This window comes from Lathamus discolor, chromosome Z, assembly GCF_037157495.1.
Source record: "Lathamus discolor isolate bLatDis1 chromosome Z, bLatDis1.hap1, whole genome shotgun sequence".
Classification (NCBI taxonomy): Eukaryota; Metazoa; Chordata; class Aves; order Psittaciformes; family Psittacidae; genus Lathamus; species Lathamus discolor.
The window spans coordinates 66,482,541-66,499,437 of NC_088909.1; positions in this window are offsets into that span (position 1 = coordinate 66,482,541).

A 16,897-nucleotide genomic window follows, 5' to 3' on the forward strand; every position below is an offset into this window, starting at 1 on the left:
TTACCATCAAAGGGCCCCTTCTCTTCCATCAGCACACACAGTACAAGTATTTAATCCTGGAGTGACATGTCATTTTCTATGGAAGTTTGATAGCTTCGCTGTCTCTAAGAGAGCCATGACACAGTAAGGCAGACTGGAGACAAAAACTTACAAATAAAACCCCAAAAACATTCAGTGGACATTTCAGCAGCTAATCCTTAAGTCATATATCCTCAGTACAAGAATATCACTCCCTAAAAGCTTAAAGAATAGTAGTAACTGAACCACTGTCACCTCAACAAACCTGATCTTCAACTTGTTCCGTTAAGTGCCTGCTAATTCTGGCATTAACAGGCATGCAACTTCTGGCTCCAAGTTTACCATTTATTGATCTTTCCTGAGAACAAATAATCTCATTTTAAAATTGGTTCCTTGAAAATTCTAACTGTATTATTTGTATTATTATTCATGATGGTTTAGAAATGGAGGCAGATAACTCACAATTTTTAAGTTTCTTTCTATTGTGTACTGAGTGTATAAAAGAAATCCTCAACCTTTAATAGTTTTGTTATTTTCATTAAGTCTTCCTACATTAGTTTCTTTAAGAAACTTACATTCATCACAGGGTCTGTATGGAAAGAGTGGTAAAAGTTTGAGATAACATTATCAATAACTTGCTTTAATAAACTAAAAAGTATATGTACCAAAAAGTCTTTCATGTCCTCATACAATACTCCCCAAACCCCTATTGCTTCTCCTTAAGCAAACCAAACACAGCAAACAGAAGCCACACACATTTATTTTTATGCTACAAAGTGTACTTAATATGACAAGGTAGAGACAGTACAAAATTTTCGTAATCATAGAATCATAGAATAGTTAGGGTTAGAAAGGACTTCAAGATCATTTAGTTCCAACCCCCCTGCCATAGGCAGGGACACCTCACACTAAACCATCCCACACAAGGCTTCATCCAACCTGGCCTTGAACACCGCCAGGGATGGAGCACTCACAACCTCCCTGGGCAACCGATTCCAGTGCCTCACCACCCTAACAGGAAATATCCTTATATCCAATCTAAACTTCCCCTGTTTAAGTTTTAACCCGTTACCCCTTGTCCTGTCACTACAGTCCCTAATGAAGAGTCCCTCCCCAGCATCCCTATAGGCCCCCTTCAGATACTGGAAGGCTGCTATTAGGTCTCCACGCAGCCTTCTCTTCTCCAGGCTGAACAGACCCAACTTCCTCAGCCTGTCTTCATACGGGAGGTGCTCCAGTCCCCTGGTCAAGATTTCAAAAAAATACCATCACAGCTGACACTAATTGGTTCCCTTAATGGCAACCTGAGGAAAAAGAGCATGGCTTAGTCAAGCATAGCTACTAATCCTTAACACTGGAGAGTCTCTCTGTGTCAGTCTTGCTATATATCAATTGAACCACAAGGGCAGGTTTGCCACTGCCTGTTTTACATCTATACTTCCAGAATGTTTCTGTCTTTCATGTACTTTACTAGGAGACCCAGTGTACTCCACCGAAAATGAAAGTGTGCCCTGATCACATAAGCCGTACTGAAAGACGCTGGGAATTTTTGAAAGTACAACATTTAGAGATGTTAAATACTACTATGCATACTCTAAAAGGGAACCAAACACTTTGCTGCAAATCAGGAGAAGCTGAAGGCTAGGTCAGTATGGTGAAATAAGTCAGAGAAGACAGGCATGGAAAGAAGAAAAGTCTTCACTGGCCGATTGTGAGATACCAGTCATCAAGTTACAGAAATTCAGTAAAGTCAAAAGATCTGTAAACCCTGTTATGTTTTAAGTCCTTGAAACTGTAACTTAAATAAAAACAGATCAGCCACAAGGATGCAAATTATATTGTTCATACACTATGGTGTCATCCACAGGAGATTGTATTATTCTGTTACTAAACTGCTTTATAATCTAATCCTGAGAATCTTTATGCTTTGGGTTTTGTTTTTTTTTTTCAACTTCTTCTAATTCCAGCTAAAGGCAACCATTTTAAGGAGCATATTATGCACTAAAACAAATCAGTTTGAGACAGCTGGATAAAATGGCCAGGGCTTTGCTAAATCATACTGAGATTGAATGCTATTTGTGACTTTCAAATACACAGACACAGACTTTACCAAATTAATCTTACCTCTAACAAGAGCTAACAAGAGCTGTAACATTCACCTCCTGACCCTCTGTTGACATTGACCAGCTAGAGAGAGGACAATGCTCTGAAGCAGCAATGTACATTACAAAGAGAGTACAAAGCCCCACGTCATCCTGGAGTCCACCATTTCACTATTCCGGTAAAGGCAGCCTACAAGAAAGATGTAGAGAGACTATTTATAAGAGCATTTACTTAATACAGTGAGAAATGTTCTAATAATTCCATTCTGCTTCTCATTATCTAAACATATTTAATGATGGCATCCCAATTCTCTTAGATATGCAATGGATTCCACAGGGAATTCTAAATAATTGCTTTTTCAATTGTTCTTTCCACCAGCCCCTTATAATACAGTTCCTTTAAGCATAATTTTCATTAAGATAATTGACAAAAAGTGAAAAGTGTTTTTTTGATTAAACAGCTTTCAACCACATTAAGCTTCCATTTTTTAGCACATAACTTTAAATAACAAAGATGTTGCATCTGTAAATGACATGTGTTTAGCCTTCTCAGGCCTTAGTATGGGGCTTTGGTGTTCTTGATTTGGGTTTTTATTTTTTATTTTAAACCAAAAAAAAAACAAAAAACCCAACATTTGCTCCATCTAGTGGCACTTTCTCCAGGAAGAGAAAGAGAGAAAAAAAAAAAAGCTGACACAGTGACAAGTAGGAAGAGAAATCTCATATCAAAATTAGGAATATTTCCATTCAGATAACTTGGCTTGTTTCATAACTTTCCCCTATAACAACTACATATAAAGAAGTAAAAATTAGATTGTAGATTTTTATCACAAAATAAAAACTATGAAAAAAAAATCACTGTTGCTTTTTGTATGATTACCAAACACATGAAAACAAATACTTCACTTTTAATTCTTTGATGATTTATTGTAACTGTCTTTAATGTACTGATTAGCATCTTAAAATACTCTACTTCATCAACAAAATGGCTTGTCTTTCTGACCCATCCTGCTGTAACTGGCTGGTGGTGTCTATTTAGCTGGGCCTTTTACCTGATAGCACTGTTTCAGGTCCTCAAGGGAGAGGTTATTCTTAAACTAATTACATTGACTGCATGATGAGCAAAACCTCTTCTGGCCCAGCTTTTCACAACAGTCTCTTCATAAGCAGCTGCCAGATCTGTAAATTACTTTTTGATGACAATAACTGAAGTGCTAATGGCTAGAGATTACTGTTTCAGGATTTTTTTTATTTATTTTTTTTACTATCTTCCATATTAGTTACAAGATGTATAAAATGCAATAGTCATTCTTACAAAAAAAAAAAAAATCAGATGCTGAAGGCACAGTCTTTGTTTTTTTTTTATATTTTTTTTTTTCTGCAACAACCTGCTCTGAAGAAATAGGATTCATATTAACATACCTGTACTCTTCTCAGTCCTTTGATTCTTTCTCATTTCTCTGCTTGAAAACCTGGAGAAGTGTTGTCTACAATGCTGAACTTGAAATCAGGCATTCCATGTTACGTATTTTGGCAAATTGGATCAGTCACTAAATTTCTTTGTATTTGTTTCGCTGTCTCTACTATACATGAGGCATTGTAGAAATTAATGTTTGAACAACTGTTGAAACTGATTGATACCAAGACATCCTCTAATTTCCCTAAGTAAACCAGGAGACAAGTTTACTTAATTCAAAGCTTTAAAAAATTGAGGAAGTCTAAGTACTCCACAGTACTTAGATTTTATTTAAGAATTTAGGATTTTATTTATTTAAAAGAGATTTTATTTAAGTTGGTTTCAAATAATGACACTTTAATTTCACTTTTTCATAGAAAAGATTAAGTTAGAATGAAAACTACTTAGTGGAATGAGCAGACTATTGAGGAAGGTAGCCATACAGTATCATAAACAGTATACCATTTCACAGATGCATGCATGTCCTTTCCTGACCAGGCCACAAAAAAACAAATCTTGCCTTTCTGTTTGCACTATGCTGTGCTCACTGAGTTGAAGAAAGACAAGAACTCCAAACATATATTTCAGTGAATGCCTGCTCAACCCACTCCGTTCAAGCAAGTGCCACTTTTTTGCACTTAGAAAATATATCCTTCAATTAGAAAATATATCCTCAAATGCTGTTTGACAGATACCAACTCTAACAGTTCATGGTCTAATATTCTGCCTTACTGAGTACCATGACACTTGTTAAGGCAAGTGATTTTAAAGTGTAGTTGGCTTTTTAATCAAAGTTCAGTTACTTTAAGCTTATTGAGCCACAAATGTTATGCTTGATTGATTTGGGGATGTCACACTCACAGTATGTTCACAGATTACTGGAAATTCTAGCATGTTGCAATGGCAGTCCTTTATTTACCATCTGTAACCAGTACAAATTTATTTTCAAATCTTCACACTTTTTGTTCTACTACATAAATGAATAACTGAGAAACAGTGATGCAAAAAGAGAGATAACAGTCAGAAGATTGCAACCAGAGCTATTCTTCAATTCTTCAGGTAAACTAAAAAACATATTGTTTGATGCTTAACATAATTCACACTTTCTTTTTCCTTGATGGCAGAAAAGGAAGTTTAACCTGAAAAACGCAATATTTTAAATCAAAACAAAGAAAACAAACATTTGAAAAGCTAAACATAAAAAGATTTCTCTTCCAGTCAGAAAAGGGTAGCAGAACCAGTATATGAGGTGTGAATTCAGATATTTTCTTTGCCTCATGATCAGATTTGAGTTTAAGTGGATTTAAGATGGGAGAATGCCCCTACAACGCATAGCATCGTTAGAGTTTGCATGCATTAGTGGAAGAACTAAAACCTGAACATCCTCCCTGTCAATGAAATAGGGAATGATTGCAACAGATAAACACATTTTCCTTCATTGCAATGAATATTTTATGTAAACACAAAACATTTGAGGTGGACAGCAAAGGATACCCTACAAAAATGTTGTGTGGTCCGCTATTTGGAGAGTCTTCTAAGATGCAGAGTTTTGGACTCCCACCTTTGTTCTACTTACAAGATACACAGACAACTCTAAGGAAAATGGGGACAGTATCCTTCTCAGATGTATAGCAGACATCACCATTATCAATTCTAGTACCAAACAGCTATCATTAAATATACTGGATTAGGTTGGGGGACATCACTGTTCTTGGGTGGGTAGGGGTTTTTTTTATTCAAAGTATCTACAAACTGACTTAAACCCATGCCTTTGGCAAACCAGTAATCTGTCTTTTAAGAAGTGATATTATAAGGATTTGGTGCCTACAACTAAGCAATTCTATTGGTTTGAAAGTCACTTAAAGAGGGTGTTTAATTTTAATTGCTCAGTGATGTGTTATTCAGATAACTCTTTGGGAGCTAGAAGTAACCTCTGCCTCTGGGAAAGGGATGTAATTGCTGAAATAAGTACATGGTGGTCTACGTTTCAGCTCAACTCTATTTTTAACAACAAAGAGGATGTGTTTGTGAACTACAAATGACCCAAACAAAGAAATTCATGAATGAAGTAGATTAAGCTGCAGAGGAACTTGTGCAGGTGCATGCCCAAAAAATTGGATACCAATGCATTTCAGCAACTATTGCTTTTGGTGTCTATTTTTAGTTTGTTATGGTTTTTATCTTACTGAAGCAAGTCAAGAAAAGAAGTAAGTTTTTACCTAAGGTAAATTAAAATGGACTTAATTTCGCATTTACATAAATTTGGTTATTAAGACCATCCTCCCAGAAGATAATGGAGATACAATGTTTTCTGTGATAAATTGTTACTAGATTTACATTAGATTTACCTTCCTTCAAATCTTTATGAGCAGATTTTGTGCAAAGTTTAACAATGCTGAAATCATCGAAACGCTTCACATTTTCTGTGTGGTTGTCCAGCAGTCCAATTAGCTACCACTTACTCTAGAATGCTTTGACTGGGTTAATTGATCAGGCCAAACTGCAAAAGGCTCTTGTGAGACCTCACTTGAAGTATTGTGTGCAGTTCTGGTGTCTTCAACGTAAAAATGACATGGAACTGCTGCAACAAGTCCAGAGGAGGGCCACGAGGATGATCAGGGGACTGGAGCACCTCCCCTATGAAGATAGCCTGAGGAAGTTGGGTCTGTTCAGCCTGGAGAAGAGAAGGCTGCGTGGGGACCTAATAGCAGCCTTCCAGTATCTGAAGGGGGCCTATAGGGATGCTGGGGAGGGACTCTTCGTCAGGGACTGTAGTGACAGGACAAGGGGTAACGGGCTAAAACTTAAACGGGGGAAGTTTAGATTGAATATAAGGAGGAAGTTCTTTACTGTAAGGGTGGTGAGGCACTGGAATGGGTTGCCCAGGGAAGTTGTGAATGCTCCACCCCTGGCAGTATTCAAGTCCAGGCTGGACAGAGCCTTCTGTGACATGGTTTAGTGTGAGGTGTCCCTGGCCATGGCAGGGGGGTTGGAACTAGCTGATCTTAAGGTCCTTTCCAACCCTAACTATTCTATGATTCTATTAAGAGAAGCAAGAGTAGTAAGGGTAAATGAAACCTTATAAACTGAATAGGCGACCTCTCATTAAGACTGTAAAGAGATGGCACCAAACCAATACAATTCTACTTTTCATTGCTGTGCATCAGAGTATATGAAGGAGTGTTGTATGTAACAGACATATCTGAAGCAGTTTTAAGAAGAAAAAATGTGCCTCCAAGAGAATTAAGCCTGTGGTCTTTGCCTATACCTCAGATGAATCTCCTAAAGCTTTTTTTCTTCAGGCAAGAGTGGCAATTCTCCTCCACATTTCCAGCATCTTGAGCTATGTGGAGCCTTCCCATTAACTTTCAGCCTCAAGTTTTGCTGTATTCCCAAAACCACCCGAAAAAAGTGTATGTAACTCTGCTTATTACCTTATTCACTTCATTAAGCATAAACACAATTGCTCCATCCTTGGCTGAAAGAGTGTACCTTTTTTCAGTTGCAAAAATTTGCAGTTTCTAAATCCAGCTGCCTGGAAGATGTCTGTCTCACATTCCCACGTGAATGTCAACACAATTCTGCATGCACAAAAATAGACATCTCAATTCAGGATGAAGTTTTCAACTACCTTTTCATGGCTCCCAGGTACACTTTTGGGTTTTGACTCCATAAAACCCCTGACCTGTTGTGGTAAGAATCACTTCTGTGTCAGAAAAAGTCTCTCATTGTCACTATATTTCTGAACTTCATCTCAACACCTCTTCTCCTCTTTGCTTTCACTGTGGATATCATTCATATTCTGGCCTCATAGCCAAAAGATTTCATTTATTCACTGAATAGTGGTTTTCTGCCATTTGTCTGCAATTCATGTCATGTTATCAGCTTGATATTTTTCTTCTCTCACACACACTTCGAACATCTACATGCATTACTCTTCTAATCTCATGTATCTCAAAGCATTAAGAAGTTCATGATGTTTTTTCTGCTACAAATGAAAGAAAAATTAAACAAAAAAAAAAAACCCAAAACAACACCTCTAGTTTAGCTTCTTTCTCTCCCTCTTTAGTTACATTTGACCAACGACTGATGTAAGCTCCCTGACAGTATTGAAACAAAATAACTTTCTCAAGTGGTTTCCCAAAAATTCAACAGTGTCAAAAGCTAATGCAAGAGAAACTGGGAGATCCCTATTAGTCGCTGAGTTCCTGTTCATCTTGATGGAAGTAACATAAATAGTAATTTTCTTAACTTGGCAGAAATGAGACTGAAGTGTCAAAGATCACGGAGGTGCCATATTATTACCAGAAACTCATACCCATGCTGAAGGGATTGATATAAACACAAGCTTTTAAAGAAACCTGTCTCAAGCTTTCCCTGAAATCTTTTCTGATGATTAGCAGACGCTAGCAGAAACAAGGACAGACCAACAGATTATTCAGATTTCGCAGGTATCTCTGGATCAAATTCCACACAAGATGTATGAAGAAAATAAATGTAATATTTCGTGATCATGTATCAAGCAAGAAGACAAAAGAAGAGAAAAGAATAAATTGTCAATTTTTTTAAATGGTAGAATTGTACAATGCACTGCCCTTATGGCTCATATGAGATCCTATGCTTTTCAGGGGCCTGGAAAGAGAGATACAGGAGATTTATTTTGAAAATGCAGGTAAGAAAAAGCAATTTATATTCATCTCGAAAGATGCCATGGGGAGCTTCAGGGACAGTCCTACCCAAGTCAGGTGAATGGGCAATGGAAATTCATTACTTAAACATACAAATTCTGAACACTAGAGGGGAAAAAACAAACTATTCACATACCTTATTGACTCATAAATTGAACCTTGCCATCTCTGGCCAGCATAACGAAAACTTTTTTCAGCATTCCAGCTGCAAATAATAAAAATAAAATAAAATAAAATAAAAAAAAAACAAACAAAGCTAAATACAACATTATTCTGCATGAAATGACACTATGATAAAGTGTACTGTGCTTTGTATTGAAATCAATGGTTCACAAAGCTATTTAAAAGAAATACTTTGAAAACATGACCTGTAATTAGCTATTTAATGTTATTGACGCAGCAGGCTGCAAAGGACAAGAATTTAAACACTAATGAAATGAGTGAAAAGGGATTAGGTATTCATTTGGACATCACAAATAATCAGTGTTGTAAATGTCTGCTTTCTGCCAAGCACTGGCTGGCAGCAGCAAGGATTAGAGTCAGCTTTGAGGGGTCCTTATTAAATTATGTAAGTAACAGTGAGTAAAACCACCACCACAGAAAATCAATGTTTCCCAGTGTGTAAATTATACCACAGACAGTGTAATGTGGGGGGTAGCACTTCCCCACTCAATGGCAGAGTCAAGAATGCTCCAACATAAAAAAATAAATAAATAAATAAATAAAGGGTGTTATTCTTAAGAAGAAGAGAATGAACATGATGTATTGATTTGAACGAACCAATTTTTCCATAGAGAACAAAACTCCCATCCCAGAACATATCTCCCAGTCCTGTAAACATGCCTGACAGTGGGTAGGGAAGCCAAGGTTATTTTTTTTGCCTGTTTTCCTAAACACAGCATTTTGACCCCCTGTTCTCCCAGCTCCATCTGTTGTGATCTACTGGGACACCTTTCACAAAAAACTCTATCAGTATTGTTTCTGTTCAGGAATGCAACAACCTTGATTATCCACAGCATCTTCCTTACTTCAAAAGAAGGAATCCCAGTTTATGACTCCCTTTTCCTAAAATAAAATACAGACACACACACAAGAGCAAACACCAAAACAATCTCATTTTAAAAACTAACTTTTACATATTTTCTTTTGAGAGTTGTCATTTAAAGAGGATGGGTAGACAAGGCAGCTTTCCAAAACATAATTAAAAAAAAAAAAAATAAAGAAAAAACCTAAGTGATGTCACAAATCACATCTTGTCTGTATTTAACGGCAAAATCCTCCTCTCCCCAGGATCTCAAACCATAAGTGTAAATTATGCCTGCAAAGGTGGATTTACTGGTTAGCTATAGCATGAAAGTCGAAATTAACGTATATCACAACTACTACAGTATGAAATGTTAATTAGATCCTCAATCACAACTACAAGTATTCATTGGCCAAAGTTCATGAAAAATGTGTTTGTGAAAAAATGGGAAGAAGTTGTAGAGATGTTTCTGTTTCTCAAGAGATTCAGTAGCAGGTACCAGTACCTGAGAGAGAGAGAGAGAGAGAGGGAGGGCCGCAGAAACAGAGTGACTGATGAGGGGAAAAACTGATCAGTATGAAGGAGAAAGAAAGAAAGAAAATAGATGTTGAAGCCCAGTCCATACAAGCGTGAATTCCTCTGCTGGTATCTCAGCCAAATCAGTTTTCGCATTCAGTTACACTTGAACTGTAACAGACAAAAGTTTAAAGCGTAAATATTAGACATATACCCAAGCCCTGTACTTCATAATTGTTAAACTTTTCTGTCTCTTAGCAAAAGCATCATTTTCAAAAAAAACCCAAACTGTTTTAATATAATTACTCACAAACAGCTTATATAAGGTGCATTTTCAAGTTTTGATAAATAAATGTGCGATACAATTAAAACTGATTTTGCAGATTGTCAGAGACTACTAGTGCCCACAGAGACAAGTTATCAAATAATCACCAGTTTTTCACAGAATAAGTATTTAATTCTATCTGACACATTTCTGCTTTAATTTTCTTAACAAAAGAGATTTTAATTTTTTTAACTGCTTTTTTTTATTTTGCAGTGTGACGTGCAAAAACTTTAAAAACATGTCTGAAAAAGCATCTGCTCTGACAAACTAAAGTTTGTTGGTTTGTTTTTGTAGAACACCATTTTGGCTCTGAACCTACACATTGTTTAAATGATGTCCAGTTTTAGAGACAAACTAATGCCAAGAATGTTAATGAAATTATGTTTTAATTAAAAAAAAAAAAAAATCATTGTTACAGCTAGATAGGGGCCTCTAACTGGATTTTTCCTGAGTAGTATAACAGACTGCCAACAACAGAAGTGAGTAACATTTCAGCAATGTGACAAAGAAAAGCATAAAGATGTTCAAGAACATGATGGGCTTGGGATCTGAATGTCAAAAGACACTCTCTAGCCCCTGCCACATGATATTAAGGAGTTCAGAAAACATTTTTTAATCCAGTTCTGCCTCCTGAAATTTGTTTTGCTGAATTGGAATGGGTTGCCCAGGGAGGTTGTGAGTGCTCCATACCTGGCAGTGTTCAGGGCCAGGATGGATGAAGCCTTGGGTGGGATGGTTTAGTGTGAGGTGTCCCTGCCCATGGCAGAGGGGTTGGAACTAGATGATCTTGAGGTCCTTTCCAACCCTAACTATTCAATGATTCTATGATTCTATAATTTTGTACTATCCCAACTAAAGCAATAGTGCTAAAATTATCTGAACTCATCCCAGCAGTCCTTTCACGTTTATAAACATAATAACATTTTGCTGACAGCAAACATCGAAAATGGGTAACTACTCTGATATGAAAACAAGACCCGATACTACTATAAGCATGCCAACTGATTTTTATTTTTTGTGTATTAAACTTTACATTATTGCAGCAACTTACATACTGACTGCTTGGAGTTACACTTTCCCTTCATTAGCAAGCAACCTCCCAACCAGGTTAAAAGTTTTTGATCATTTTATCAGAACTTGCTAGTCAAAAGGTTTAGCTGCTACAGTGTCAAAAGCTACATTTCCTTCCTTCTCCAACCATTTAATTTCTTTCTTAATTGGGGTGCTCTAACATCAAACCACTGGGGGTAGAATATTATTCCAAAGAGAAAGATAGCAGCAATCTTCAGAAAGAAAATAGGCAATTTAGAGGAGAAAATTATTTTCTCAAATACTTTGTTAAAATGTTTATTTTTCTTGATAATGGCTATAAACTTTTCCTATGGCATTCAAAATACTGTTTCTAACCAACTGTATTTAGAAATCTGTGTATGCACCCATGTTTCTCACTTGAAGACTCACACTGAAGTGCAACTTTACGCGGCAAAATTTCAGGAAATCATGTTCCCTTCTCTGCTGAAAGAGCTGCTTTTCAATACTGCATGTTTTCTTTACAGGGTCAGACAGGAAACTGCACAAGTTTTGAGGATGCTTCCTTACAAACCACAGTACAGTCTCATATTGCAACCAATTGGTTAATTCTGATGTGTGGGAAAGAAATGATGATTTGCCTGGATAGTGTACCATTTTTTCTGATACTTCATTGAGTGCCTCTACAAAGTGCTGTACTGTAGGGATCGACCAGCCCATTCAGAAACAGTTCAAATGCACCCAGCCTGCGCAACCTAGAGCACCACCACTTTTTTCAGTGCCTCACTGTGCTACAAATGCAGTATCTGTGGTACTCTCAAAATCTGCCTATATTTAAATACATATATATTTGCTTTCTTTTCTTCAAATAAAAAGGAAAAGAAAACAATTTTCACCACAAAAAGTATCACTTATGTCACACTGCTCCTGTTAAAGACAGTTAAATCTCCTGCTAACCTCAACAGCAGCAGAGCGTGGCCAACATTGAACACTCTTGAAAATCCCATCATTCATCTGCAGTGCTTTGAGAACACACACAAGAAGGATCATGTGTGTCACAACATTTTCTGCAAGCGAAGTCACTGTTTCATGAGGTTAATGAGCTGTGACGTTTGGTGGTGAAATCAAACCTGTGGCTCTAAAGGTTCCTACTATGTAGGCTCTTATGGAGTGAGCAACCAAGGATCTAGACGGATTGGCTTTTTTGATTCCTTTCATACTGTGGTACAAAATAAAATAAATTAAAAAAAATTGCATTCTCATTTTTTTCCAAATTGCATTTTCTGAAACAATGCCTTTCGTACCCTCTGCTTCCCTTAAGGTCTCAATCTCTTCAGACCTCAGGCATATGCCAGAGAAATCTGACAGCATTTGGAAACCCCACAAGTCATTTTCAGCTGGGACAGAGGACAGAGCATAAGGTAGGGCTTAAAATACTCCAGCTGCCACTCTCAGCCACCATGGTATACCTATTAAGCTCTCTTTCTGTGGCCAGAGAGGTGGACAGCAGGCTTGTTGTACGGGTGGGTGACTGGTTGCCCATGCAGTGTGCCCCAAGCTTTCACTATCCTCTCACTGTGCCTACATTCACTAAGAAAGGGAGAGGATGTTTGTCACTGGAGGTGTTTTCCACAGCAGCATGGGTGTTTCTTGGGCTTGTTTTTTGAGGATAGGGACTCGGTGGTGTGAGCAGGAAGAAATGATGGGAGACAGGGAGGAAGCAGACTTCAAAAGATTTGAGAACTATCAGTTCAGCTTAAAAATGCCTCAGAAATAAAAACAAGTAGGAGAAAAATAGAAATCACTAGGGACACAAAAAATTGGATTAGTTTAGCCTGTTAATCTGTAATAAGAAGTATGGACAGAGTTACCCAGGAAAACTCTCAGTGGGAAACCTTTATAATTTATAATTGAAGCAAAAAGGCAGCTATGCCATTTGGAGTGTTTCCTGGCTCAAAAAATGACAAAATTCAGAAAGCACTGACTGACAGTCAATGCAGCACTCCACAAAGCAAGCAAAAAGAAAAGAATCACAATTTCATATTGGTAATAAAGTTTTTAATCTCTGCAGGAAAGGGAAAAATATTCCTTCACAGAAGTATTACAAAGATATTATGCATCTTCAGCCCCTTCTTTACAAGAAGTATGTTAATTAAGTGATTTAAAAATCAACAGAAAATACAATGTAACTTACATGCTTTGAATGAGAAGACACGAAGGGACAGGTATTTGGCAATGAAGGGCTTTTGTCTCTGTGCTGGATTTGACGCAGATAGAGTTAACTTTCTTCAGAGTAGCTTGTAAGGGACTATGTTTTGTATTTATGTTGGAAGCAGCTTTGATAATTCAGGGGTGTTTGCATTATTGCTGAGGAGTACTTACACAGAATCAAGACCTTTTCTACTTCTCACATCTTCAGCGATTAAGTTGGGGGTGCAGTGCACAAGAAGTCTGGGAAGGGACACAGCAGGACCACAGCTGATCAAAGGGATCACCATATAATGTCATGCTCAGCAATAAAAGCTGGGGGAAGAAGAAGGAAAGGATGTTTGGAGTTACGGTGTTTGTCTTCCTAAGTCACCCTTATGCATGATGGATCTCTGTTTTCTTGGATATGGCTGAACACCTGCCTGACAATGGGAAGTTGTGAATGAATTCCTTGTTTTGCCTTGTTTTCACACATAGCATTTGCTTTACTTATTATCCTGTCTTTATCTCAACCCAAGAGTTTTCTTACTGTTATCCTTCTGATTCTCTCTCCCATCTTGCTGTGGGCAGGGAATGAGCAAGTGGCTGTCTGGGGCTTAGAACTGACTAATGGGCTGAAGTTTTCCTATATTCACATGTGTGAAAAGTAAAACCAAAGATACTGCATTCTCTTACCCAATTGCTATATAATTTAAAAACTTTCATTTCTATGCCAACATAAACTCTTCCCAGATTCACCTGAGATTTTAGAGTTTAAAATAACATTTGTTTAATTTTAAATATTACTTGCGGACATTGCTCTAGGGAATAATAATGATCTAGAGCTTGATAATTTACTAACATGAGGATCAGACCTGCTAGTCTGTGTTCTTCACTTCCACAGGACGAATTGTTTGTGTCAGAATACATCAAAGTACCCAATTTGCAATAATAAGAAAATCATATTAATATTGGTTTTAGTTCCTAACCCTTTGGCTGCATTACAGAGCAGGGCTCATTATCTTCAAAAGGCTGAAAGTAAATAAATTAGGTAAATAGTAAATATAACTTAATGACTGAGTGAGGAAAAGTTTGGGATCCTTAAATTATTTATGTGTGGCAAAGGAAAGAGGGAATTCTATGCATCTCAAACAAACATTAATAGAAGTGTGAAATTAGCAGATGTCTGATCATATGTTTTGTTTGCTTAGGCTGTGTTTTAGAAAACTTTAGTTAATAAATGCCAGTAACAATAAAGCTCATACATTGCAGCTATGCAAAGCATTTTTAAGAATCTATGTAATCTAGTAAAATTTCAAATCTCTATATTGAAAAGTGATCAGATAAATACTGATTTATTAGAACTGGCAAAATAAAATCTTCTCACATAAATGAAACTAAGTGGTCACATTACATCAAAGGCCAGAAACATTATTAGCACTAGAAAAAAAAATCAGATCCTAGCTTTTCAGTGCAAACATTTTAATACTGATGAACCATGCAGCATGAGATGAAAGCTACTTTATAGCAAATTCTGCTCATCACCAAAATACAACTGATGCTAGAACCTAAGAGTAGCTTTCAGAGATAATGTTTTACAGTGTATCTTCTATGTTTGAAAGAAAAAAGGAGGAAAAAATAAAAACAAACAAACAAACTTAAAAGAAGTTTAGAGGTTTTCTTTTTTGTGTCTACAAAAATCACTCCAGCAGAGATGTATTAAAAAGCAACTCGAAGGAAGGCAGAAAAAGTGACAACATGAATTCAACTGATTGTATGGTTTTAAAATTATGCTTTTAAGTACAAATAAGGCTCTCCCAGAACAACATATAAATTGGGTCTTTTCAAAATTCCCAGAGTGTCTCAGGGTGAAAGCTATCTGTATTAAACAAATATCCAGTTCTTAGAGTTCAGCCAACCTACATAATCCAGCAAAAAAGCTTTTTTAGAATTGCAGTAAACTGAGAGACTTCCTACATTTATGGAGGAAAGAAAACTTCATAAGCAGAAAAATGTTCGGTGTGAATACCAAGTTTACAAGTGGTGCTGTCAACATAGATATTACACAATGGAGTCTTGGGTTACATGGTTTAGTGTGTGGTGCCCCTGCCCATTCCAGGGGTGTTGGAACTAGATGACCTTAAGATCCTTTCCAACTCTAATTATTCTATGATTCTATGATTCTATTACTGGTATATGTTTCCTGTGTTGACATACATATGAATGTATGTATTACCTGACAATTCTGTATGTGGAATAAAGTTATTAATAGACAATGGAAATTTGTAGAAGTAGAGAATAGTACAGACTAGATTCACAATTAAAAAAGATAAAAACATTTATATGTGAAGTGTCATAACTTTTAGCACTGATGATTGTAGTCAGAATATTAATTTGTAAAGAGGTTAAACCTTCAGGATAATTTATCGTAAGAGCAGAGATAATTAGCTAAGGTATCACAGAAACAGAAGAAAACTCACTGTGGAGTGTAAACCACAGATAAACAGAAAAATTATCAAAAAATAAGAGACCAGAACCAAATCTTTTTAAATATCTTTAGTACAGAGATGCTTTAAAGCATGTTAGTATTTTTAAGAATACTAAATCAGAAAAAAAATCTACTCAACAGCCAAAAATCTCACCAAGCCCACAAATAGCTTATAGGCCTTTATTGCGTAAAATTAAGTGATTTGCTTTTTTTCACTTTTATATATTCTACAGAGAAAATGTAAGAAGCATTGTAGAAACTTCTTTTTTGAGCTGGACAAAAATAAAAATAAAACTGTAAGAACACAAGTATAATTTTCAAAATTATCTCAAAAAATTGTTCTCCTTCTTCCATCTTAACTCTCAGGCTTGTCACCCTTTATCCCAGTCATGAAATACAGACTTTAAAAAAAAAAGAAACACAGTACCCAAAAAAAATAAAACAACCAAGCCCCCCCTGCCCCCCCCCCCCAAAAAAAAAAAAAAACACAAACAAAGAATCAAACAAAAAACAAAGAAACCAAAACTGCACTGGTAGTATTGTCCAGCACATATTTTTCCAGTGTGGTTCTAGGCTGAATTTCCCTTTGAAATAATTGAAAATAATTTCAAGGTCAGAGACATCAGTTCTACCATTCACAGGATTACAACAATCATATCATTGTGTCATAAATTTTCACCACCAAGACCATCATATCATCGTGTCACAAATTTTCACCAAAAAGACCATGATTTCTTAAGGCACATTTATATCATAATAGCCCTCACAGAAAATAAAATCTCTTCAGCTTACCTCTCCTTTCTGAAAAGAGCAGGTTCAACTGAATAACTCTTCTAAGCAACAAAAGACATTACGCAGAACACCATGCTTGCTGAAAACAGTTTTGACATCCCCTTTCAAAAACTTTGGATTACAAGGCTCTTGTGTCACTTTTACTCCTTCCCCCCAAAGGGAATGACTCGTTGATTTTGGAAGTTCTAAAATAATTTATTAGAGACCTAAAAGCAGCTGCTATCTTTAAAATGTAACAGATTTGGGGATTTAAGTGGTTTCTGAAGTAGACA